Consider the following 23,461-nt stretch of genomic DNA (forward strand, 5'->3'; position numbering starts at 1 on the left):
GGGTGAGGGATGACCGTACCAGCCCCAGGACCAGGGCAGGGAGGTGCTGGGGGTTGAGTTTCACCCAGCGAAGCAATTGCCTGATGTCCTTATGGATGCTGTCTGGAAGGGGAGGAAGCTAGAAAGCCAGAGCTCCCTGGTCAGGACGGGGGGGCGCTCAGGGAGACTCACACCTGCCCAGCTCATCCTGCTCCCCCATCCCCCACCCTGTGCCCCCAAACCACAGTGGGTCTTGGCAGGGCCCAGTAGCAGCACAGGCACTGCGAGGTTGAGGAGGCCGCGGCTGCAGCGTTCTAATTTCCCAAAGGGGCTGAGATTAATTAGCTCACACACAGGCGCAGAGAGGAAGAGGAGAGTGGGAGCAGGGGCGGGTAGCATCAGGCGAAGAGCTGGCTGGCGCCCCTCCCTGCCCGCCCGGCAGGCAGGCGGGCAGGCAGGCAGGCAGGCAGGGAGGCGGGCGGGCGGGCAGGCGGGCGGCCTTGACAGCCTGGGTGCTCTGAAGGTCAGTGGCCAAGCCGGCTGAGCCAGCAGACTGGCACTGTCTCCTTCCCAGAATCCCTGAGACCAAGGTTGGGCGGGGGACAGCAACTAGGACAGCTCAGGGTATTCGTCAGGGTTCCACTGTCACTACCATCGACAGAGTCCGTGCCAGGTGCTCTGTCCACACTTTGTTTTATCCTCACAGTAGTAACCCAGAAGTAAGAACCAAGGTTCACCCATTTCACAGATGAAGACGCTGAGGCTCAGACTTGAGTGGGGCAGTAACTGTGGATGGTAGAGGTAAGACTAAAATCCAGGCTTGGGCGCCTGGGTGGCTCAGTCGGTTAAGTGCCCGACTTCAGCTCAGGTCATGATCTCACGGTCCGTGAGTTCAAGCCCCGCGTCGGGCTCTGTGCTGACAGCTCAGAGCCTGGAGCCTGCTTCAGATTCTGTGTCTCCCTCTCTCTCTGACCCTCCCCCGTTCATGCTCTATCTCTCTCTGTCTCAAAAAATAAATAAACATTAAAAAAAAATTTTTTTTAATAAAAAATAAAAAAAATAAAATCCAGGCTTGCCCAATTCTAGAGCCTGCCTTATTCCTCCTGGATCCGGTGGCCAGTGTGAGGGCTACAGGAACACTGGGCCTGGGGGACCTGGGAACACCAGCTGAAGGCATGTGGGTGTGTGTCTGACTGACATACCCCTCCCCCAGAGAACGTGTTCAGCAGACTGTCTGTCATTTCACAGATGTAGAAACTGAGACCAGAAAAGGGAAGTGACTTGCCACATAGCCCAGGACCCTAAACCCAGAGAATCTGCTCCTCCATCTGAAGCCAATACCAACTTCCAGAACAAAAACCTGACTCAGTGACCTCTACTGAGTCCTGACCTAGGGCCACACTGTGCCTGGTGCTCTCGCTGGCTAACTGGCACACTGACTGGGGGGTGGGGGGTCACTGCTCTGGCTGCCCCTGTGTACAGAATTAGATATCTCTAACTCAAGGGCACTTTCTCGACTACTCCATGCAGGGCTCCCTAGAAGGGAAAGGAGCCCCCAGGAAGGTGGGAGGTTGGGGGATGCAGGAGTTATGTGACCCTGACCAGGACTCCAGGCGGCTCCCACCAGCACAGCAATTGAGTTTCCCAGAACTTGTGTGCAAGGATATCCCCGAAACCGTAAGGGGCACCAATCTGCTCCCCGGTGTATCCCCTGGTCCTCTACCCCAGTCCCAGTGAATCACAACCCTTGCAGAAGCCAGAGTCAACAGGGCTCACCCTTCCCAGGCCTAAGGAGTCAGCAGTCCCAAGGCCCTTGTGTCCAAACCTGGGGAGTGCCCTGAGATAGCAGAGGGCCCTAGGACAGTCATGGAGCTGGGCATAGGTGGGGAAGAGGATGGCCCAACCAGAAACATTACTTGTCATGTGATTATGGGGATGGGTAGGACACCCCCCCCCCCCCCCGAAGCACAGTTTCAGACCATGAAAGTGTCCAAGTGGGCTTTGGGACCGGGGTTCTTCTCCCAATCTACAGCTCACATTCTAGGTGGCCTCAGAGAAGTTGCTTGACCTTGCTCAGCCCATTCCATTGTCTGTAAAGCGCACAGGATGACAGTCCCACCCTCGTCAGGGTCCTAGAGAGGACAGAAGTTCTCAGTGCAGGGCCAGCATACAGAAGGTGCTCAACAAATGACAGCTGTATTATTTTTACTGCCATCATCAGCCAGTACAAGAGTGTCAAGAACAGCTCAAGCCAGGAGTGCTGGGTAACCTAGGTTGTGGCCCCAGTTCTGTCACTGTTTGCCTTTGAATCTGAGCCAATTCCTTGTGCTTCAGTTCTCCAGCCCCATGGAGATCATTTCTCCCCTGCCCTCTTACCTGTAGGAACAAAGAGAGATGAACATTGGTAGAGGTCTGAAGTCTATAGGGAGGGCAGCACTCAGCTGTCCAGGCCTGCACTGCCTTTTGTGGCCACAGGAAGAACGCATCTATACTTCCTGCCAACCTTTCCTCCTCCCTCCCTGGGCCCCCAGCCCGGCCTGCTCTATGTCAGCACTTCTGTCTCCAGTGGTCCCAACAGTGCATTCACATAGGTGTCTGCCAAGCCCCTCACCACACCGCAAAGAACCTATTTGCCACCTGTAAGTCCCTGCTGAGTCTAACTTGTGGCCTTGTTGTGTACTGGTGGGTTGGGGAACTGAGAATGCATAGACTCATATCTATTCAATCCATAGAAGTGGATCTATGGTTGACTCTGCTTCCTCCCATGTTGTAAAGCCCCCAGGGATGTCCAGACACCCAAGGACCCCACATTCCTCTCCCTGGGTCCAACCCATTCCCATGCCTCCCCCTCCCTGTAGCCCCAAGGTCAGCCTCTTCACTCCCACACCTCAGCGTTCCCTGAGAACAGCCCTAAAGAAGGCCGAATCCAAGATAGTCTAATTAAGGAGTCCTTGTGGTGGGGTACCACTCCCAGGAAAATGCCAGCTTTGGTGGAGCAGTCAGTTCGGGAGGAGGTCTGGATTCACCTGGAGATCCAGGTGAGACATAGTGAGAACCACACCCCACTATCTATTTCAGGTCTCATAGCTTTGAGACACAGAGATAAGGCTCATACTCATTTTATAGGTGGCAAAAGTGAGGTCAGAGTGGCCCACGATTGCAAAGCAGGCAGTGACCAAGCCAAGTTTGGAGCCCAGGCCTGTCCAACTCGAGTCCATGGCTCAGGGGACATCCAATCCTCCTGACTGACCATTGCTGTTTGTTTACTTCAGAATGCCTGGGCCCCTCCTTCCCTCCCTGACCACTGTCTAGGCCTTTATGAGGGAGATCTGTGTGGTCAGGAGATGGGAGCTAGCCTGGGCCCAAGACCTTACAGCCACCTTCCTCTTGACCCCTTCTGGGCTCTCTCAACCTTGTAGAGCCAGAATGATCTGTAGTCTGGGTGCTGGGTGATTGTGTCTAAAGCCCTTCATGACCATGAAGTCAGACCCATCAGACTCAATTCTCTAATCTGAAAACTGGTGTTTTTCAGTATATGAAAAACAGACATGCCCCCGGTTCTGCCCAGTCCAGGGAAGGCAAGCCCTAGACCCAATGCACAGCAGAAACTTACAGGCTCCTTGAGGGCATCCCTCCAATCCAGCAGCCCAGCCGCTCCTTGTATTCAGGTCAACTCTGTACCCATTTTGTAGGCCAGTAGACTAAGAACCAGGAAATTTGTCTGAATTCTAAATCTCAGGGTACCAGTTGCAAGGCGGGGGAGATGAGATTTGGGAGCCAAAAGAACTGAGGAAAGCGGGTGCCAGAGTGAGCAGGCAGGCTCCTGGGGCACAGCTCACTAGAACAAGGGGGTCTCTTCCCCCAATTTCTGGTACCCCCAAACTCCCAAGGACCTGCCCACTGAGTGGGGCAGCAGCTGGCCACTCGGCACTCCCAGGAAAAAATATCTTCCACAGCTTTTCTGTTCCAGGTCTTTCCTCTTCCTGGCTACCTCTGTATCTCTCTCCCATTTGTACCCAACCTGCTCTACCGGGGTCAGACTTCATCCTGGAGGTCAGGGTGGGTTTAACATTTCCAAGCCTGACACTTGGGCCTCTTCCCCTAGAGAAAGCCAAGCCAGCCTGGGGGATGGGAGAAAACACTTCCCTTCTCACACCTACCCTACACAACTCAGGTGACTCTACATTGGCCAATGGTCATTTGGGTAAGTGGTGCCCCAACTGTATCATGTGTGTTTGCATGTGTGTGTGTACACATGTGTGGGCACACATGCCAGGTTCTGTTGTGTCACTGCTCCTGGCCCGATTCTATGGGACCATGTGGTTGTGGGCTGTGTCCTGAAGATGGAGCAGACATACAACTTTACTGCAGCAGTGTCTGGGGTCCTCCCAGGGGTACAGCACGCCCACGTGTGACTACGTATGTGCCAGCATGTGTACATGCCAGAAGCCAGGGCTGTGACTGTAAGCGTCCACAGATTAGGTGACCAGGACCGCACTGTGTGCATTGGTTGTATGTGCTGGGTCCTGTGGAACTACGTGTGCTGAGTGAATGTGTCTGTCCCAAGCGTGTGCCCCTGGGTGTGCCGTGTGAGGAGTGCGTGAGTGCGCTCTGCCTGCAAGGCCGCAGGGCCTCGTGGGGCTGCTAGGGATGGGGTGACTCACGTCTCCTGAGCTCATCCTGCCGCCTGCCCGCCCGCCCAGCTCACCCTGCTCTGCTAGGCTCATGGCCGCCAGCACAAGAGTGGGGGGGGGGGGGTGGGAGGCAAGGTGGGGGGAGGCAAGGTGGGGGGAGGCGCAGGCAGACACGGCAGGGAGGCTGGCTTGATAAATAACCTGCCTCTTCCCCAGGCCTCAGAGAATGGGAGGCTGCACCACAGGGAGAAGGGGGGAGTAGGGGGAGGCCGCCCTGGCCCCCTAGGCTCCCCTAGGCTCCGGCTGCCCTGGCCCCCACAGCCCAAGCTGCGGCTCCGGTTCCTGTTTCATCGAAACCTGAGCTGGGAAAAGCCTATCGGGTCATCTTGCCTGTCCCGCCGGCCGCCAGGCCCAGGCAAGCTGCCCCTCAGGGGACAAGCCCGCAGCCTGGCCGCCCAGCCAGTGGGTGGGTGGGTGGGGGGAGGATATTTCTGTCCAGACTAAATGCAGCTCCAGGCCTCTGTCTGTCCCCCCACTGACAGCTGCTCCCAGGGGCCCCCTGGCTCTGCAGGACTAAATATAGTCCCCCCACCCCAGCAAACCCCCAATGTTCACCTCTCCCCCATTGGCCCCACCCACATGAGGGTACAGAGAAGGCTGGGGAGCCCACCGTGTGATCTTGGGCCAGTGTATCCCCCTCTCTGGGTTCTCAGATATGAAACATCAAGTATTACTCAACTCTAGGCCCTAACATGCCTAATGGCACTACTGGAGAGCAGACCCCAAAGGGGACTAAATTGGGGTCTCTGTCCAGGGAAAGAAGGGCCAAGTTCCCCTCATCCAAGTGACTCCAACCTGCTTTCGCAAAAGAATGTCTGGGGGAAGCCCCTCCCCAGCACCCCAAGTACCTGTAGGCTTATAAACATGGCCCCTTCCACCCAGCCTGTTCCTTGCCCAGACTGGGCAATACCAGGCTCCTCCAATCTGCCCCAGCCGGACCCTGGCCAGGAAACAAGTTGTGCCAGGCTTGGGGGCAGGGGGGTTGGTGGCGGGGGTACACGGGAGCATAACAGCTGCTATTTCCTGGAGGCCAGAGTCGGGCACAACCCGGATTCCTGCCTGGCTCCACACTTCACCAGACAGCTTCTCCCAGGCTCCAACACTCAACATGGCACCCCCTTCCCCAGTGTCAGCACCCTATCAGACCCTAGCAAGGGTCATAGTCTCACTGCACTGGTACAGGCAGGAAGACAGTGTCTGACACACCTTCTGGTTTGGGGCTGGGGAAAACAGTGGTCTCTACAGGGTTCAACAGGCGGGGGAGGCACCCCCACCTTCCCTCCCTGCCTGCCTGCCCACCCGGCTGCTTCCCCCAGCCCCACACGCACCAAATTCCCCACATGCCTGTCTGTCTCTGACAGCTCGCACAAATACTTGGCTGCACGGGCACCCGCTGTTCTGAGCCCACTGCGCCTCCTCCCCTGCCTTCCCCGGGGGGCTCTGCAGACACAGCCAGGGATGGGAGGTGGCCAGAGCCAAGAAGCTTGGTGGGCAGTGTGTGTGTGTGTGTGTGTGTGTGTGTGTGTGTGTGTGTGTGTGTTGGGGGGGGGGGGCGGGTGAGGCAAAGGCAGGGGGGACCAGTCTCAATTCCAAAGCACTTCCCCCAGGCCCCAAGCCTGGGGTACACAGGGACCTGGGAGGCCACTGTGAGCCAGCTCTGGCTGGGCGGCAGCTGCTGACGCCCCCACTGCCCCCCGGAACCTCCCAGGAGGACCTTCCGGAGGCCTCCCACTTGCCTCAGCCGATGAAACAGCATCTGCCACCCCCGCGGCGGCAGCTCAGGACAGGGCGGAGGGCACCACGAGGCCCCTGGGGAAGGCTTTGAAATCTGGACTATGGCCCGGCCCCTCCTGGCAGCCCTGGCCCTCCCACCACAGGCCCAGTTTCAGAGCATGGTGGGGGGTGCGTTCCAGCCCTCCCGCAGTGCGAGGGGCACACCCGCCCAGCTGCCAGGCCAGGGACATCTCCACTCAGACTGGCTGGGGGGCTTTGTTTGCCCCCATCTACTCGCCTTCCTGCTTGCCTCGCCTCCCTCCCAGGAGACCGGTGGAGGAAACGCTTCCTGAGAATGGCTGGGATTTTCCGCTGGACGTTGCCTTGCTGGCAGGCTCCTTATCTCCCCCCTACCTCATTCCTTCTCCTAGAGCCACCCCTTCAGCCAAATCATACTCCCGCCCCATGTCTGCAGCCAAAGAGACCCCCCGCCCTGCCCCACCACTCTGCTATTTGCCTCAGCATTCCCAGTATGCACCTCATCCAGCACATACCCAGGTAGAGTTGACAGTGAATAAGACCTCATTGAATAACATCCTCCATTTTGCGGATGGGTATACTGAGGTCAAGAGAGAGCCCAGTGACCTAAGCCTCCCATCCAGTGCTCTTCCTTTTACCACCCACCACACTTTCTGCCCCAGGAACCAATTCAGCACCAATTCAGACTATAGGAGGCATTAGGGTGACTGACTCCAAGCAGAACTTCTCAATGCTCCGGGTCCAAATGCCCAGCTGGCTATTTCACGCTGGTCTCCCAACACTCTCGAAGCATCATGGTGATCTTGAAAAGAGCCCCAAATTCATTGCCTTTGTGACGCTAGACTCTGGGGTAGAGCCTCCTCTCCCCATTGCACAGATGGGGCTGCTGAGGCCCCCAGGGGAGGGGGGAGCTGCAGGCGGCCATGAATCAGAGGGGGAGCTGGGAAGCCGCCCGGCCCTGCCGGCTGTCGCTGGAAGCAACAGCCGGCATTTCCTCCTCACACTGGTGCCTCGGGAAGCGTGGGCAGCAGGCGGGTGGGCAGCGGGTGGGTGGGCACCGCCACAAGGACCCCTCCTGTGCCTACAGGCCAGCCGCACCCCCTTGCTGCCTGACTGGGCCCACACAGCCCACTCCCCATGCCAGCCCAGATCTCCAAAGAGGGGTAGATCAGAGACAGACCTGGGTTTCTGTCTCAGGTACATACTCATGTCACTTGAGGGCACCACAGGGAAGCCCCTCCTCTCAGATCCTCACTGTCCCCTAGCGTCAAACAAGATTGAAACATGACCATTCACGCTTCCTTTGCAGTAAAACTCATGGTTCTGTGATTCTAGAATCCCAACATGACAAGAATCCTGAAAAGAATCCCTCCGCTCCAAGCATTCTGATTCTAAATTCCTGTGACAAAAATTCTAGGCCACCAAGATCTTACACTCCCAGGAAGAAAGGGGGCCAAGCCCACTCTCAACGGGAGTTATGGACCCAGCTAACCAAGACCCCATCTAAGCTTTGGAGAAGGTGGGTCATGCAGAAGGGGTGGGTCTCTCCCATCAGGATCAACAGGAACTGGAAAGGCGGTGGGGATGGGGGGGGGGGGGGCGGCTATGGGCCAGGAGATAGAGCCAATCTAGTCCTGGAAGACAGGCCACCCCCTCATGGCACACACAGCCACTGACACTGCAGATGTCAGGAAGCCCAGCTCTGACAAGAGTGGGTAGCTAGAGGTTTGTGAACCTGCACCTCCACCCTGCAGCTCAGAGGGAGGACAAGGCGTCAGGTCAGGGCTGGTCTCCCTGCTTCTCAGGTTCCAAGCCAAGCTCCACGCTTAATCTTCCTGTCTTCACCACCCACTGCTTCCTCCCTTCCACCACAGTCCCCTCACCTCTCAGGCTCCCTAGGCCAGTCCCAGACCAGGCCAACTGAAAGCCAGCGAGGACAAAGCCTCCCAAGCCCATTTGACAGATGGAAAAACCGAGATCTTGGCAGAAGACATGACCTGCACCAAGGGCTAGGCCCCAGCAGTCTACTGGTCTCTGGCCACGTTTCTCAGCCCCTCCCCCCATTTCACTTCTCAGAATCCTCTACTGGGACAGTTGATCTCCACATAGCAGTCCAATCGCCAGCACAAGCACATCTCCCACCCAGTGTTCCCTGAGAGCACTCATTCCCACTGAATCATCTGATCATTCATTAATTCATTTGCCCAACTGGCCAATCGCCCCCCGCCACACACACACCACGTCAGGCCCCCTGCCAGGGGTATGAGGGCCCCACGAAGGAGAGCAAGGCTTCTAGTCAACAAACACAGGGAGTGCCTATTGTATGCCAGGCAGTGTGGACGGTGCAGTAAACATGCAGACCAACCGTGTCTATTCTCATGGTGTTCACAGCCAGTCAAGAGCTGTGCCAGGACCCAACCCCAAGTGGCAAGTCCTGGGGCAAGTAACAAACTGTCCAGCCTCAGTTTCCTCAACTGTATACTGGGATGCTAACAGCATCCAACCACTGGGCTACAGTGAGGACTAAAGAAAGCCATTAACACAGTGCCTGCCCCAGTAAGGGTTTAGGATGTTAGCCATTGCCATTACCATTGTGGAAACTTTATTATTATTATTATTATTATTATTATTATTATTATTATAGTAATAATGGGGGGATAGCAACTGATTACAGCAGAAGCTAAAGCTCTTCCATTACTTAGCTGGTGCCAGACACTGGGGGTACAAGAAGGAATCACTGCCATATCCCATTGCATGGCTGGCAAGGCGCGGGCTCACAAAACCCCATGAGCATCTGATGAATGAGGGAATCAATGACAGGAGGCATGGCCCTGCCTCCAAGGAAGGTATAATCCAGGATGTGTTCATATGTGTTGCACATGTATGTCCAAGCACTCAGGTGTGCACACAGATGTCTATGTGAGAAACCCGGGAGGTCTAGCAGAGGGCACATTACGTGGGAGGGGGAGAGCAGTGCACAGAACACAGCTGCTCAAAGCTGCCCCAGGCCCCAACCCACCCTACCCCTGCCAGCATTGCTGAGCAGCAGAGCTGAGGGCACTGAGGCAAGATCAGGGACCAGGCCTGGTGGGGAGAGCCCCAGAAAGATGCTTTGCATAGTTCTGGCCACCAGATTACAGGCCTAAGCTAGGCCCCTGGGTGGGGGTGTGGGGCTACCAGGTGCTGCCCCACAGGAATCAGGCCCTAGCACCCGCACTTTGCGTATGTACTGCCATGGCACATGAGTGTTCCTGCTGGCAGGCCAGGCGAGTCCAAGGAGGTCAGAAGAGGTCACAGGGAAGGGAGGGAGCAGTGGGCTCAAGGGCTACGTGGGGTCTGCTGGACAGGGGAGGGTGGGTACAGGGCTCCCCCAGGGCCACCGGGCAGGCCTGGCTCTGCCCTGCTGGGGCCGGCAGCTGGAGGGGAGTAAATATAGCGCGGGGCGTCCCAGCCACATTCCTGGGAGGCCAGCACGGCCCGCCTGCCCGCCGCTCTAGGCAGAGCGCAGCAGCCAGGGCCCAGAACTGCCACTGCCCTCTTCCCAAACAAACAGAAAAATAAATAAAACCAGCTCTCACGCCCAGCACAGCTAGGGGGAGGGGGCAGGAAGGGGTGGACAGGGGAGCAGGCAGACGGACCAGTTGCCACGGTTTCTGTTCCGCTGAGGAGGAGGCCAACAAAAGAGGAAAATGGAGGAAAAGGGCAGGGAGATGGTCAGAGATGTCAGAGAAGGGGAGACGATGTGTATGAGGTGGAAGGTGTGACAAGTAGAGGTGTGGGGAGACAAGTCAGGCGGGGTACAGAAGGTGTTGGGGCCAGTTGGGGGAACGGGAAGGCAGCCTCTTGGGGTCAGTAATTCAGCAACTCAGCGACAGGGATACCCCAAGGGGGGAAGCAGACAGACAAAGGGGGCTAGGGCAGGGGGCTGGCTCCACAGGCCATGAAATATTAAAGAACCTAGGCCAGTGAGTGACAGAGGTCATAGAAATAAGAAGACTAGCCAGGGAGATCCTGGGACCCTGCAGCAGAGGGCTCCTGACCCCCTATCCACACCCCATCCCTCTCCACCACCTCTGGCAGAGCCAGTCTCCCCAACTCTCCTGCTGTGGCTCCTTTCTGTCTTTCCATCCAAAGGGACAAGGCTGAGGGTGGGAGGGGCCGTGGGGATGAGTGATGGCAGGGGACCTTTGCGGTTCCCTCTTTCCTGTGGCTGATCTGTGTGCAGTCGGCCTTCCAGAGCTGCCAGCTACCCGAGCAAGAAGGCCAGGAGGCCTGTCAGCACAGCCGCTGCCACGGGTGCCTCCTGGGGAAGGAGAGGGTAGACATCCAGCTTCCCCTTTACAGAAAAAAATCAGCCAAGCCACCACTTTCCACAGAGACCAGCGGGGAGGGAAGTCCATGCCTCACAGCTCAGCTGAGCCAGCGAGTAAACGAGTGAGCAAGCCAGCAGGTCATCCCCTAGCCCTCCCACCCCACCCGGGCCTCATGACCTTGGCCAGTCCCCCTGTCCCTGCGCCTGAGCCTTCACCAGTCCCACACCACCCTAGGCTTGGTGTGATGAAAGAAAAAGGAAGGTAACCAATATGGTGAAAACCTGCTGGGGCGGGCAGCTGGGGCCAAGCATCTGCATTCAGATAGCCCTCCCGTGTGTTCTAGGAGGTCAGGCCTATAACCAGTCCCATTTTACGATGGGGAAGAGAAACCCAGAGAGGCAAAGTGATGTGCTCAACGTCACACACCTGGTAATGAGCAGAATGGAAACGGAAATGCTATGTGTGAGCCACCAACTCTTTTCTTCCTTTTCACTAGGGGTATGAAGTCCTTGTCACCAGGAAAGCCAACTTTTATTGCATGCTGTGGGTTAGCTACTGGTGCTGGGCACTGACCAACTATCCTTGTGTCCATCTGAAAATGGCCTTGTGAGGCAGGCACTCTTATTATCCCATTTCAGGGATAAGGAAACTGAGGATCACAGAGAACACAACTCACCCAAAGGTCATATACCCAGCTAGACAGTGGCGTGGCCAAGATTTGGAATGAGGTGTGACTCCAGAGCCAGGGCTCAAACACACTTGTCTGGGTGAGGTCAGAGTCTCCCTTGAGACAAGGGAGGAAGTTAAGAGGACCCAGTAGAGAAGAGCTCAGTGGTCCTACTGACCTCCAGAACAGACACCAATGAAAGGTCAAAAACAAGGTCACGACTACTGTGCCAGAGGGTGACCAGCAACTGCTCTGGAAACAGAACACGAGCAGAGCCTGTGGGGACACGGGGTGAGGGCAGTGTGTAGGGGCCTGGCCCAGAGTGATGTCTGGTCTACCTAGAGCCCATGTACCAGTAACACAAGCCCCTCCCCCAGCATGGGAATACTGAGGCTAGTCCAAAGAAGGCCAACAGAGCTGTCCTGTCGGCCCCCAAGGTTCCAACCTGCACCCCAGGGCCAGTGTGCCAGCAACTAATCACACCCTCTAAGAGCCCCTGGTGCGGGCAGGAGGGGGGCAGGATCCCCTCCCTCTCTCCCAGGCCCTGCGAGCCCAGAGGGAGGCCAGCATCAGAGGCAGGAAATGAAGAAGAATTTGCGATCTAATTGAGCTGGCGGGGGATTAGGCGGCAGAATGCAATTACAGGGACTGGAGCAGGGCCAGGGGCACTGACACCCCAAGATGTGGCCTGGCCCAGGTGACTGGGCCCAGCCAGTCTCTGGCAAAAGACACCCTACTGTGGAGGGAAGGTCGGGTAGGCAAGGATCAGGCCAGACAGCTCTTAAGGATATAGAGGACTGCAGGGTTCCAGCTCCATGTCTCTCCCAGAAGCAAAAAGTTTTCTTGGGAATTCTCCCCCAGGGAATAGCCCTGTGGCCTCTCACATGGGGAGCAGGCAGCTAGAACACACGTAGAACACATAGTTTCACAGGCTCTGCTCATGCATGTGCACACATGTATTCATGCTTCCAGGAAAGCACCACATATCCATGTTCACTTGCATGGGGACAGACTCCCAACCTGCAGACACACAGCTCTGGCCCTTTGCTGCCACCGGCTCCACCAAAGGGGGGAAAAACAAAACAGAACAAAAAAAAAAAAAAAAAAAAAAAAAAAAAAAAAAAAAAAATACACCCATGACCTTAAAATCCTTTTATTCCCATAATCACAGGCTGCCATCGCCGTGGATACGCGCTGTCACCCCGGCCCCAGCCTGTCTCCCTCCACAGCTTCCAAAACTCCCAGCAGGCAGGCAGACGGGGAGGCTGCCCAGTTACTGCCAGGGAGGGCAGAGGAGGGGAAGGACGGGGTGGGAGAGGTTCAATGCTACACAGACAGACACACACACACACACACACACACACACACACACACGGCCTCAACCAGAGAGGAAGAGGGAGGGAGAGACTCAGAAAGACAGACTGGCAGACAGATACAGAAAAAGAAAGGAACACAGACACCAGCCACCAAAGACAGACACAGACCACTGCCCGCACAGCTCAGATATGCCCACTCCCAGATTCACATACCACTTTCCCAATTCAGATTCACTACTCAGGGAGTCAGACACCCCCAGATTTACAATACGCAAAACACAGATATACACAAATCACAAGTACACACTCCAAAATTCTAAGCACACACAACTCAGAATATGCACATTCCCAGATTCACAAGGACAAATCCAACTTTCAGATACGTACTCAGATTCACAAACACACATGTACAGATGCAATGCAGACATACACAACTCCTAGATCCACAGATACACATGCCCTGATGCACAAATATACACATGCTCAGACTCCCACCCCCCCAAGGCAGGCAGATGGACACACGTTCAACACACAGATTTACAGATACCACATGCCCTGAGTCATAAGCACACATACCACCCAGCTTCCCACATCCCAGACCAACAGACTAGACCCACACAGCCTCATCTAGCAGCTGACATTGCCTTGGGCTTTAGGGGGCAGGTGGAATGGCTGGGAGATTCCTGGGTCTTTGAGGGGGTCAGTCCTTTTTCATTGCCTGTAGCCTGGGAGGTGGGCTCAGAGTTGGGGGGAATGAAGGGGGAAGTAAGAGAAAGAAAAAAAAAAACTTGAGTGGGATATTCTTGTTGGGCAGTAGCGCGTGAGTAACTGGGGAGGCTTTTTGTGGTCTGGTGAGTTCCAGCTATGAGTGAGAGTTTAACTATTAATACACTTAATCAAGGACACTTCACACACACGCGCACACACACACACACAGAGAGAGAGAGAGAGAGAGAGAGAGAGAGAGAGGCTAGGACAGCACCAGGTGGTAGGGATAAGGGAGGGAGAGCACCAGAAAAAAGGGTGGGAAGCCCCAATCCAGGCCCCAGCGGGTGGGGAAAGAGGGAGGGGCTTCTACCCTGGGCCTGCCTCCCAAGCAGGGGCAGAGTTAGAAAGGTGGGACTTGACACATAGTAGGTGCTCAAAAAATGTATGTTGGGGCAATGAATGAATAAATTATTTACATATAGAGAATAGACAATAATAACAGTAATAACAGTAAATGAGCCCTGCCCCATCCCTGGCCAATAAGGCCATGCTCCAGAGCACCAGGACTGGGGAGTTAGTTCTGCCTTAATCGTCACCCCACCAGACAGGGGGCTCTAGGAAAGCAGGCCTGGGTCTGGCTCATCAGTATACCCCCTCATTCCTCCGACCTATCTAGAATCCTTAAAAAGTCAGCTGACCTCAGCTCAGCCCACACCCCTCCCCCCAGAGAGACCCCCATTTCCATTCCACTCTCCCATAAATAGCTAGGTGGGGCTCTAAAGAAGGTGGGGTATTTAATTCTCAGAGGCTTGGTTCTTTATGCAGATACAACTCTGCTTGCCACACTCCTATAAGCCTCAGTTTCATACTTGTCAAATGGGTAGAAGGCAGGCAAAAAGCTAGAAAGAGGAATCAAGAGTTGGGGCTTATAGTGGGAACCCATGGAACAGAGGCCTGTGCTGGCCTGGGCCCTGGATGCAGAATCCTCCCCTCCTTCTCCCTTCCCCCACCCGGCCCAGCCCAGGCGGGTGGACATTCCAGGCCTCACGTGATAAAGACGAGGCCGCTGGCCCACGGGTAAGTCAACAGGCTCTGTCGGGGGAGAGATAGGAGGCCCAGGCCAGGGTCACCTGCTGAGCCGGGAAAACAGCCGGGCCCAAATACACACATAAATAAGGCGCCAACCGACAGCCAGCCAGCCAAGGGTCTGTCTTCTGCAGAGGAACCTCTGCCCCCACCTTGGAAAGGGAGGTGGCTTTGGAGAGGGAGCCACAAGGCTGGCTTAGGGGCTTCCCTGGGAGAGCCCCAGCTCATGCCAAGATGAGGTGGGGGTGCTTCTACCAAGCTCCCCAGGGCTGACTGAGAACTCAGACGCCAACCTTCCTCAGCTGTTCCCACCCCTTCCCAGGACAAAAATCACCCCCTCTCCCTCCTCCCCAGGAGAGAACGATTTCCGTTCTGGGAGGGGGGTGACAGCTGCAGAGCGGGCCACTACCCCCCCCCCCCCTCAGCTCCTGCTTGAGTCTCATCCAGGGAAACTGCTAAATCAACACTAGACAGTAGTAGGTAGCACCGACCTCAGTCTCCCCTCATCGCTCTCAAAAAAAGAGTTGGGAGGAGACCTCGGGTACCAGTTCCTGGGGTTCCTGCGGCAGTTGGGACCCAGGATAGGGGGTCTTTCGGGAGGGGGCTCACGCGAAGCTTAGGCCAGTGCGACCGGTAAAAACATCTAATTGAAATGCTCTCAGTTGCACGGAAGGACACCCCCGCCCCCGCGGGCCGGGGCAGCTGAGGTGGCGCCGGGCGTTCAAATAGCGCTCCAAACAAGTCCGCAGCGACCGCGCACGCAGCCCCCGCCAGGCGGCCCCAGCGGAAAACTTGAAAGGGACTCTGTTTGCCAGCCGCCCGGGGCGGCTCCGGCGGGGGCGAGGGCCGAACGAACACACAAGCCCCCCTCCCCAGCGCTTCCTGAGCAAACGCGGGGGGGCTGGGCCCACCACAAAACCGAGGGCTCCGAACAGCGCCCGCCGCTCAGGGAAAGGCGGAGGTCAAGAAGCTGGCTCGCCGGATCCCGGTTCAGCTCTCCCCCAACACGAAGATGCGACTCGCAGACCACCCAGGATCCTGGGGGCAAAGTAGGGCGCGGCTGCCTTCAGACCCTTGTCTCGGGAGAAAAAGGAAGGTGTGGGTCTTGACGGATGAGTCCCTACAGAACCCCCCAAATCTGCTGCTGCCTCCTTGCAGCCCATGGCACCAGCCCAACTCCGCGCACCCCTTCCGAGCGGGGAAGAAAAAAAAAAAAAAAAGCTATCTTGCTCCCTTATTGGGCGCTTCAGCTCTTCTGACAGGACCCGGAGGCAGCCCCCCAATTTAAAAACTGGGGTCACTCACTTTTCTGTCGATTCTACAAATAAACAAAGCCAGGCGCACCCCGCGCTCCCCGCCGGAAAGCAGCCCATTCCGGGAGAGGACAACTTCCCCCAGCAAGAAAATTAACACATTCTTCTCGCGGCGGTTCAGCCCCTCGCTCTAGGGAAGCAAAGGGGAGGGGGGCTTGGGGCCGAACTTCATGGGTAAATTTGGGGCCAAAGCAGCGAGGCAGGCGCCTGGGACACCCGCCTCCCACACTCCGCAGCTACAGGAACACCCCCAGTCTCCCTCCCTGGCTTTGCACGCTGCTTGGCCACGCGGAGCTCGGGAGACAGGCTGAAAGACTCCCCAAGGCTGGAGAGGACGGGAAAGAGAGGCCTCGGAGAGCGGAGGTTGTGGTGGGGGTTGATACTTAGACGGTAAAAAAGAAGGGGGAAAAAAAAAGGTCAAACTTGATCAGCCCGCCAGGCACCCGGCGGGCAGCGGGGGCGAGGAACCATAGGGGAAATATAGAAGTGGCCGCCCCCTCCAAGTGGAGGGGTGAGACTCAGCCACGCGTGGTCCAGGGCAGCAGTTACTGTAGCCCCCAAAACACAGGGCTGCGAGGGGTCTGACGGGGGGAGTGCGCGCCGCATATCTCCAATCAGCCGCCCCCGCAGGCGGAGCGCCCGCCCAACACCAAGAGGTGAGGACCCGGGCTCCCGCCGCCCCAGCGCCCTCAAGCTCGAGTACTTGGGGAGGGGACGGTACCCCGCAGGGAGAGCCTCGGTCCCAACCCACGGCGCCCAAACCGCAGTCCCCGACCCTAAAACCCCTCTTTTTGTCTGTACTCAGTGATCTGCGACCGAGCCGACTGCGGCTTGGGGAGGCTTGAGTATAGCAGCGGCCACCGAGCGATCACCGGCGCTAGGGCTCCCAGGCTACAGGGCTCCGCGGCTCAGCCTGCGGGCGCCCCCCGCCCCTCCCAAACACGGACCCCTCCTTTCCCGTCCCTGGCTCTCCGCACCTGAACTTCGGGGGAGCTCGCGCCGCCAAACTTTCCGCCGACTTGCAGCGAACTCCGGCCCCGGCCGCGCACCGGGCCCCGAGGGAGGAGAGGGAGGTAGGCGGGGAAGGGGAGGGGGCCGGCCTCCGGGGGGGTCGGGGGAGGGCCGTGGCCCGACACCTACCGGCTCTCAGAGTCGTCCAAGCCGCCACGGCCGCCGCCGCCGCCGCGAGGCCGAGGGGGAGGGGTGGGGCGGGGAGCTGCGCTCCGCTCTGGGCACCACCGCCGCGGTGCGCTCCGCTCCAGCCGCGCAGCCCGCCGTGCCCGGGTCCGGAGCCGGAGTCACGCCGCCGCGGCTGGCCCGAGGCGGGGAGGGGGGGGAGCCTGCAGCACCTGCCCCTCCTCCCCCTCCCCGCGGCCCAAATTAAAAAACAACAAAAAGCAACTAATCACCCCCGAGCGAAGCGCGGCGCGGCGGGCGGAGGGCGCAGCGTGAGGCGTCCGGACTCAGCAGGCGGCGCGCATGGCTGGGCGCAGGCTGGGCAGGGCTGGGACGCGGGGCCCGGCTTCGGGGGGCAAGGTTCGGCCGCTCTTCTCGCTCGGCTCGGGCGCCTGCTCTTGCCGCCGCCGCCGCCTCTGCTGCCGCCAGTGCCGCCGCCTCTACATCCCCGCTCAGGCTCCGCCGCCTCTGCCGCCGCCGCCGCCGCGCGCCCGCCCGGGCAGGAGCTCTGAACGCTGCCCGGGGGCTGCCGGCAAAACCCGGACCGGACTCGACGCTCCCTCCTCTCCCCCCCCCCCCCCCCCCCCCCGCCCGCCCGCCCGCCTCCACCTCAGCTCCCCTCCCTCCTCCCTCCGCCTCCCTCCCAGCGCAGCTCTGGCCACTTGGACGCCGCAGGCTCTGAGGCCGGAGCCGCAGCCACTGCGCCTCGAGCTCCCCACGCTCTGACGAGGTCGGCCCAGGCTCAGCTCCCCAGCGCGCCCCGTCTTCATCTCTTTTTTCCGCAACTTTACAAAAAATAAGAGGACCTTCCCTATTTTGTGACGACCTGGTCTCGACGACCTACCTCGCGGGGAAATCCGCGGTCCCTCTGCCCCCTTGCCTAAGCACGCCGGAAGCTACCTGGACCAGTAGGGAGGGCTTGGCCTCTCCCCTCAGCTCTGGTACGCGTAGGGCCTGGAACTTCTAGCCTAGGGCACTTGGAGCTAGACGCCGGTTCAAAGACCCCACCCTTCCCCAAGCACTTTCCGGGACTCAGTAGGCTCTAGTTCCCGGGAAGACTAGGAGAGAAGATTCTTGTCCCCATTTTACAGATGAGGAAAGCGATCTAAGAAAGGACATTTTCTCTCCTACTCCAGCGCTAGTCCAAGCCCTGACTCCTGGGGCTAAGGCAACTACATTGTGGATCCCTGAGACTGTGGCCTACAAACGGAGCCTGCAACAGTGCCTGGCACAGAGCAGTACTCAGTAGAAACTGGTTGAAAGAGAACAAAAGCCCAGGGTACAGATTTGCGCCCGAATATCCTTCCCCTCACTCAGTGCCCCCTCCATCTGCCCAGCTTGGGCTAATCCTAAAGCTGCAGATGTCTTCTCTTCACTTCAGGGGCCCACAGAGCAAGCCCCAGGCTCATATAATCCCAAACTGCAGATAATCCCAAAGTGGGAAGTTTCTCTGATTCTGTGGAATTTGTAAGGTGGGTTTATGTTTCCTCCAGGCAAAAAACAAAAACAAAACAAAAAAACCCGACTGGAGACCCTAATAAGAGAGGGGTAGCGTGCCCAGGAAGTCTGCCTAGGGTTATATGTACACCCCCAAATCTATTGCAGCTCAGATAAGAGAGAGTTAACAGCCTCTAACCCCGTGCCTCCAGCCACTGGCACAGCCTTGGTGGGAGAACTGAAACCAGCTCCCACCTCACTGCTTCCTCTCTGTGTGGCCTGCCTGTCTCCAAGGCAGGAGAGGGCCTTGGGGCCTGGGTCTTCTGGGAGCAGCCCATTCCCCAAGCCTTCTAAATTTGGCCTTGGGACCTTGACCCAACCAGGCACAGGGGAGTTAGGGAGATGTCAAAGGGCAGAGTTCATCTGAAATGTGTTGCTTCTTTACCCATCTTGACCTTCCAAGCCACAGGCAGTGACCCCTCCAGAGACATCGTGGACACTCCCTCCTTTCCACAAATGCTGAGAAGTGTCCTTCCTTAACTAAGGGCTAAGAATGGCTCCTAAGGGAGGTGTTTAGCCCTCTTCTCTTCTCTCCTCTCTTCTCTCCAGCACCCTTCCTCAAAGCCACCTCAAACAAACAAACCATGTGAGTAAAAGCAAGGTACTTGCTATGGGAACACAGTTTTAAGAAAATTGAACACCTCTAGATTACCACCCTAAACTGCTTAAAGAGAGACATTCTGGGCCCCACCCTGAGTGTCAGGTACTGTACTGGGTACTAACCATATAAGAAAAAGGAGGCAGAGTCCCAGGTCTAGATCCTCCAGAATCTCTAAGTACTTAGCCCACCTCTACTTACCTTTCTGGGGAAGCTGAGCACTGACTGTGAGGGGGAACTTATTCCCCAGGAGTTAGCAGCAGGCCTCAGAGGACTAGGAGCAAAGAAATGAAACTCAGTCCTGAAGGGCTCCTACAGTCTAGGGTCAGTGCAGAATCAGGTTCTGCACACCCAAAAAAAGCTTCATGCTGGTGATATTCATGGAGAGTGGGTAGTAGCTCCACCTAAGGGAATTATTATTACCCACTTTGTGTGTGTGTGTGTGTGTGTGTGTGTGTGTGTGTGTGTGTGTAAGACCTCTGCCCACCTCTGGCCCCCACTCCCCGCCCCCCCTCCCAACGAAGTCAGGAGGGCAAAGGCCAAGGGGTGGCAGGCTGCAATGAAGATGAGCCAAATGATCCCAATGATGACTTTCTCAGGCAAGGAGTATTGGTATATGCCTGGCCCAGTTTAGAGGTTGGATCTTGGAACCTTGGTCTTCTCCTGGAGGGAGACTCAGACTCTCACCTATTCAACCCAGGTAGGAACCAAAGAAGAGAGAGGCAGAAGTATCCATAGGGAGAACACAACCTGAAAGGAAATGTCATGTGCAGGCCATCCACAGAGAACTTTCCCTATAACAAACAAGTGGGGGCACCCAGAAAGGACTCCTGGGAGGTCTCTGGAGAGCATCCCCACCCAGACCCCTTCCACAAGAAGTGAAGCCATCCTGGTTCACTGTTCTCACCTCATTCCTTGCCTCCAAAAAAGAATATTTAGGTTTCACATTGTTATGCAACCAATCAGCTTAGATTCAGCTATCAAATTTCTGAAGTCTCCAGCACCTTGCAGAGAAAGAGGAGCCCTGCACCCACCTTCACTATATTCTGGGTAGGAGTGTGACAGTCCAGGATCCTGTCCTGGTTATGATATCCACACCTGGCATTTATGAAGCTTTTATGAGTAGGGCATCAGGCTAAACAGCTAGGTACATAAACTCATTTAATCCTTTATTCAGCCTCAGCAGTAGTATCATCCCCATTTGTCAGATGAGGAAACTTAAGTGAGACTGGCACCAAAGTTGTTCTCCTAACCCCTGAGGTGATTTGCTGTCCTAGTGAGTCTTCTCACAGATGGATGTGCCCTGGGGTTCACCTCCATCACTTCCGGTAGTGATTCCTCAGAACCCATAAGCTCCAGCCAAGCCCCTTCCCCAGCTCAACCTGACTTCCCTAATCAGCCCTAGGACTGCCTGCAATCCCTGGGCCCTGCAGACCAACACTATCCAACGCTTGTGGTTCCCTCAGACACCCCAAAAATCCCTTCACGTTTCCATGGCTGAGGGTACTGTTCTCTCTGGCCAGGAGGGCCTTCATCAAGCTTATCTCATGAACTCCTCGCTGAAGACCATGGCATGTGTCACCTCCCACTTCTTTGACTTCCATTCCCAGCATCAGTTTGGCCCGAATCTACAGGGCTACTGCTAGCCTCTGTACAAAGTAGAAAAGGTACTCTCTTTTGGCAGATGTAGGTCCACCCTTTTTTTGTTGTATAAGTTTACTTATTTTCGTAATCTCTACACCCAACATGGGGCTCAAACTCACAACCTGGCAATCAAGAGTCCTATGCTCCTCCGTCTGAGCCAGCCATGCACCCCATATAAATACACTCTTTTTTTTAATGTTTGTTTATTTATTTATTTTTAAATAAGTTAAAAAAAATTTTTTAAATGTTTATTTATTTTTGAGAGAGGAGAGACAGAGCACAGAGCACGAGCAGGAGAAGGGCAGAGAGAGAGGGAGACACAGAATGTGAAGCAGGCTCCAGGCTCTGAGCTGTCAGCACAGAACCTGACGTGGGGCTTGAACCCACAAACTGTGTGAGATCATGACCTGAGCTGAAGTTGGATGCTCAACCGACCGAGCCACCCAGGTGCCCCGATGTTTATTTTTGATAGAGAGAGAGCGTGGGCAGAGACAGAAAGAGGGGGTAACAGAGGAGAATCCCAAGCAGGCTCTGTGCTGAAAGCAGAGAGCCCAATGCTGGGCTTGAACTCATGAACTGTGAGATCATAACCTGAGCCAAATGTGAATGCTTAACAGACTAAGCCACCCAGGCGCCCCATGCTCTTGATAGATCATGGACTGTCTTTCAGTGTCCCTAGCTCTGTTTACCAGGTGCCTTTTTGCAGTGCACAGGTAGAAAAACTGTACTCTGTTGCCTGGCTTTGGGGCCCCCTCATCTGTCCCCTCCTATGGTCACAGTGACCACACTGCACAGAAATAGTTTTTATTTGCTCATTTGTCTCATTGTCCCCTCACTACTACCACCCATGAAGTGAAAGGGCGACTCTCCTATCTGCCCTGTGCCTGAAGCCTGGCACTAAATAGGTACCAGTAATAACAATTGTAGCCCACGTCTTTCTGCACACTTCCTATGTGTCTGGCACCACACTAATTGCTTTCTGGGCATATGCTTATTTAATCCTCAGGCTCAGATACCTGCTTAAGGTTACAAAGTAACACAACTCAGATTTAAATCCATGCCTTGTCTGAGGGATCTGCCTTTTCCACAACTGTCATTTATCAACTAATGTTGGTCATTGATTAAACATCCAATGACTGGGAAGTGGCTGCATAGGGAGGGCTGTAGGAGTTAGGGTCTTCAATAAAGATGGCCAGTCCGGAGCCTGGTCTAATGTCTAGGGCCCCTCTTTGGGCCCTGCTTCCCTCGCTTGTATCAAAGAAGATGGAAACAGGACATTTAGAGCCCTATCTCAGGGCAGGGTACAGGATAATCTTCAGTGGGGTCACACTGGACTGTGACCTCAACCAAAATCCCAGGGCAGGACTAGGGGTGCAAACATGGGCAGGGGAAGAGAGAAACTTAACTGCTCAGACATAGGCCCCGGGCCTCTGGGTTCTCAACCCTCATATACTGACCACTGGCCCTTAGGTCTCACCAACCCTGCCACCATGACCTTTGAAGGAAAAAGAGAGGTGTGAAACTAGAAAAGAATTTCAGAAAAGCCAGGTCTGTCTCTTAGGATGCCAAGGCCCACTCATCCCTGAGAAATCAGTTTAGTGGCCCCAGCAGAGACCTAAGCTGTGTAAACTTGAGAAAGGAGGAGGGCAGGGTTGGGGGGGACTCCAGTCACAGAACAAAATGACTATGGGGTGAGGCTGGGAGGGAGCAGAGACCAGGCCAACACACACGCTCACACTCTGTATTTCCCCTTTTGCCACAGACATGCAGACATGCTACGCACATGCCGGACAAGCCCATTCTCTGCCAGACGCAGGGAACTCAGCCTGTGTGTGGAGCGAAGAAAGGGAGTAGGGGCAGTTCGGGGAACATCATGCCCCTGGCTGTAGCTCTTAACTTTTCTCGGCACCTTCATGGTTCAATTGTCTCTACTAGGGGAGTGCAACTGTGACCTCTCACAGCCCAAAGCTGTGGCTCCACGCACCCTCTCCTCCTCCCCCGCTGTGGGGAAGAGGGAGGGGCCAGAAGGTAACTGAATTGGGGTCATGGAGGAGGGGGAGGACACAAAGTCCCAAACCCGGAAGCCCCTGACACAGCCCAAAGGAAGGGGTGCCCTGGGTATCAAGAAGCCAGCCCGGCCTGAAAATGTTCTACCCAAGATCTACAGGGTCTGGTCGGGTGGAATGGGAAAGCCCTGCTGGAGGTTGAGGGGTGGGGCTCACAGGCCTGGCCCTAAAAGCAGCAGAGGGTTATTAATGAATGCCCCTTACACCGAGACTTTTGGGTGTTTTGTTTTGTTTTGTTTTGTTTTGACACTGGGACTTTTGAACAGGACCTAGCCTCAGACCAGAGGACCCCACTCACCAACTTCTACTTGCCTTCAGACTCCAGAGAATGGGGTGCTCAGGCAGTGCCTGGGGGTGGGCCTGGGATGAACTCCTCTTTGAACTGGTGGGACTGGTTCTGTGTCTAGCCTTCTGGGCAGTCACGGGTTGCCTGCTGCCTGGGAGGAGGGAGGCCTCAGGAAGGGGCCCCTTGTAAATCGTTAACTCCCAGAGCCACAGTCACTGCTGCTGGGTCCCCTCAGCCCCACACCCAGTCGTGACTCTGGCTCTCAGAGTGTCTACCCCAGACCAGAAGTCAGAGGTCAGAGGTCCCAGCCAGAGGCCCCAGCACCTGGAGAAGTCCCTCCCCCAAAGATCAGGAGGGAGGTGTGGG

At 56.3% G+C, this 23,461-nt stretch overlaps 1 protein-coding gene across 3 annotated transcripts in view; it reads right to left on the reverse strand.

Moving 5' to 3' along the window:
- The window catches only part of CXXC5 (CXXC finger protein 5), a 35,315-nt gene extending 17,787 nt beyond the window's left edge, over positions 1–17,528 (reverse strand). Inside the window, exon 1 of one of the 3 annotated variants that reach the window (XM_060636004.3) lies at positions 16,969–17,528. The gene's annotated coding sequence lies outside the window, so the exon portion shown is untranslated. Of the gene's footprint in view, positions 1–16,805; positions 16,923–16,968 lie in introns of those variants that run through there. The other 2 variants (XM_060636001.3, XM_060636002.3) reach the window with 2 other exon arrangements.
- Positions 17,529–23,461: the final 5,933 nt, after the last annotated feature.

The sequence above is a fragment of the Panthera onca genome, chromosome A1 (assembly GCF_046562875.1).
Source record: "Panthera onca isolate mPanOnc1 chromosome A1, mPanOnc1 haplotype 2, whole genome shotgun sequence".
Classification (NCBI taxonomy): domain Eukaryota; kingdom Metazoa; phylum Chordata; class Mammalia; order Carnivora; family Felidae; genus Panthera; species Panthera onca.